Source organism: Eubalaena glacialis, chromosome 15 (genome assembly GCF_028564815.1).
Source record: "Eubalaena glacialis isolate mEubGla1 chromosome 15, mEubGla1.1.hap2.+ XY, whole genome shotgun sequence".
Lineage (NCBI taxonomy): Eukaryota > Metazoa > Chordata > Mammalia > Artiodactyla > Balaenidae > Eubalaena > Eubalaena glacialis.
The window spans coordinates 72,266,290-72,269,260 of NC_083730.1; positions in this window are offsets into that span (position 1 = coordinate 72,266,290).

Sequence of the window (2,971 nt, forward strand, 5' to 3'; positions counted from 1 at the left end):
GGGCACACAGGAAATATAATTTGTATCTTGGTGGTTGGTTGGAAGAAAATAATGTGTGGCAGCCTTTGGTACAGAGAAAGCTTAAAATAGGACTTCTGGCAAAAAGGTATGGATTGGTTTCATCATTCCCGATGGGTATTAATATCACTGAAGTTTTAGAGCTAAATAACATGACTATAAAAAGACAAAAACATCCAATACGACACCTGACTTCTCTAAACATGTCTCAGTTTCCTCATCTGTCAAAAGGGGTCATTGATACCCACTTCATCATCATTAGGAGACTTAATGAGATAACACAGACAATAGCAAGCACATAGTAGGTGCTCAAAAAATTGAGTTGAGAGAAAGGAAGGAAGAAAGAAGAGGAAGAAGGGAGGAAGGAAGGAAGGAGACTCCCTATCATTTGGAGTGTTAACCCTTATATTTATTTCATCTTTGTTTTCTCTTCTTTGCCTGAAAAGATTAATGAGGAATGTGAGCTTCCAAAGGAGGCATCTTTGTCTGAGCTATCATATGTCCAACTGAAATGAAATTAAAAAGCCACTATAGGGACTTCCCTGGTGGTCCAGTTGTTAAAAATCTGCCTTCCAATGCAGGGGTCGTGGGTTCGATCCCTGGTTGGGGTACCAGGGATCCCACATGCTGCGCGGCAACTAAGCCCGTGCACTCTAGAGTCCGCGCACCACAAGGAAAGATCCCACATGCCGCAACGAAGATCCCGTGTGCTGCAACTAAGTCCCGACGCAGCCAAATAAATAAATAAATTTTTTTAAAAAAACCCACTTTAACAGGAGAAACCTTAAACCATGTATTAGTTACACACAAGTATGGAGGAATGTGGGAGCCTCTATTCTCTAAATTAAAAGAAACACAACAAAAACTAACTTACTTTAAGAGCAATTATTTGGGTTGGCAAAGGAGGCGAGTGTCTGTGGTGCTCATAATCAGTCAAGTCTAGGGATAACTAAAGAGAAAAACTGTCAGGAGTTGGAGCTAGAATATCAGAACAGGAATATCTGGGACTGAGTCCCACCTGGCCCAGATGCTCTGAGTCACCTAAAATGAATCAGTATTGCCTTTGTGTTTCAATCCTCCAGCAACTGTGTATTTGCAGAGCACCCATTGTTGGGGTTAGCTGTTGTGTGGCCCACACAGTGTTCATTTCCTGTTTTCCCACTCACAGCAGCTTGACTACTCCTCAGAGAACCATCCTTCCTGCTTCAGTCCACATGGAATAGGACTGACTCTTCACCCAGAGTTGAGGAGTGTACAACTGTATTAGTTATCTAGTGCTGTGCAACAAATCACCCCAAAATTCAGTGGCTTAGAACAATAATAATTATTTATTATCTCACATGGTTTCTGTGGGTTAAGGATTCCAAAGTGGCTTGGCTGGGTGGATCTGGCTCAGGGTCTCTCATGAAGATGCAATCAGATGTCAGTTGGGACTGCACTCCTCAGAAGGCTTGATCAGAGCTAAAGAACCCACCTCCAGGTGGATCCGCTCATGTGGCTGGCAAGTTGGTAACAACTGTTGGCCAGAGGCCACAGTTCCTCTCCACAGGGCTGTTTGAGTATCCCCACAACATGGCTCCTGGCTTCTTTCAGAGGGAGCAATCCAAGAGATCAAAGCAGAAGCAGCTATGCCTCTATGATTTAGCCTTAGCAGTCACATGCCATGACTTCATCCATGTTTCTATTGGTCACAAAGGCCAGCCTTTGTTCAGCGTGGAGGGGACAAAGGGCATGAATATCAGAAGGCAAGATCATTGGGGGCCATCTTGGAAAGTGGCTGCCACATCCATCTGAGTCTGGCAATCAGCATATTCCAAACCCTCAGCCATAGTGACTGGCTCAAGAATAGATACATGATCCAAATTATACCAAATTCTGAGATCTTTACTGGAGTCAAGAAGAAAGAAAAGTGCTCTTTCTTTTTTTCTTTCTTTTGGCCGCGCCGTGCAGCGTGCGGGATCTTTGATCCCCCAACCAGGGATCGAACCCGCGCCCCCTGCAGTGGAAGCGCAGCATCTTAACCACTGGACCACCAGGGAAGTCCCCCAACCCAAGCTTCTTTACATGGTGGTTGGGTCCCCACAGAGTAACAGTGGGAGCTGCCAGATCTTTTGAGGCCTAGGCTCTGATACTCATACAACATTACTTCCTCCACATTCTATTGGTCAAAGCAAGTTATAAGGCCAGCTCTGATTCATGGGGAGAGGAAGTAGCCCTCCTGCCCCATCCACAAGCAACCACTCATCTACTTTCTGTCTCTATAGATTTTTGATGGCCGTTTTTACAGGCAACCTACAACAGCTAGGGAGACTATGCAATGAGAGAGATTTGTGTGGGAGATAATGGTGTTTTGAGCTCTGGCAGTAGCAAAGTATCCTCAGGAGAAAATGAAACAACAGCAGTGAAATCTCTTTGCAAAGTGTTACATAAAAATACAAATTTCATAATCTACACTGTCCCCAGCCAGGAACTGCTGTCCCCAGCAGCTTTCTGTTAAGCCAGGCTTTCTCTCCATAGGCCGTGTCTGTCCAATCCCCCTGCTCTCTGTCGAGTTCATCAAAGCTTCTGCTGACTCAAGAAGAATCTAGAGAATGATCACTGCATTGAAAGCCTCAAATCATCCCCCAGGGCCCCTAATAACAAAACATCTGCTTGCCATTCTTCCCTTTCCCTCTGGGTTTTAGTGAGAAAGCAGCATTAAATGAAGATAATGATAAACAACTTAAAAACTAAGCCTCCTGGCTTCCAAGAAGGGAGGCTTAATTTGAAGGCAGCTAATTACCCACTCATTATAATTTACAGATAGTGGTTATCTTGCCTTCTGTCACTGGTCTGCAAACAGTAGTTGGAAAGATTTAAAAAAATGTCTGGACTTCCCTGGTGGCGCAGTGGTTAAGAATCCACCTGCCAGTGCAAGGGACAGGGGTTCAAGCCCTGGTCTGGGAAGATCCCA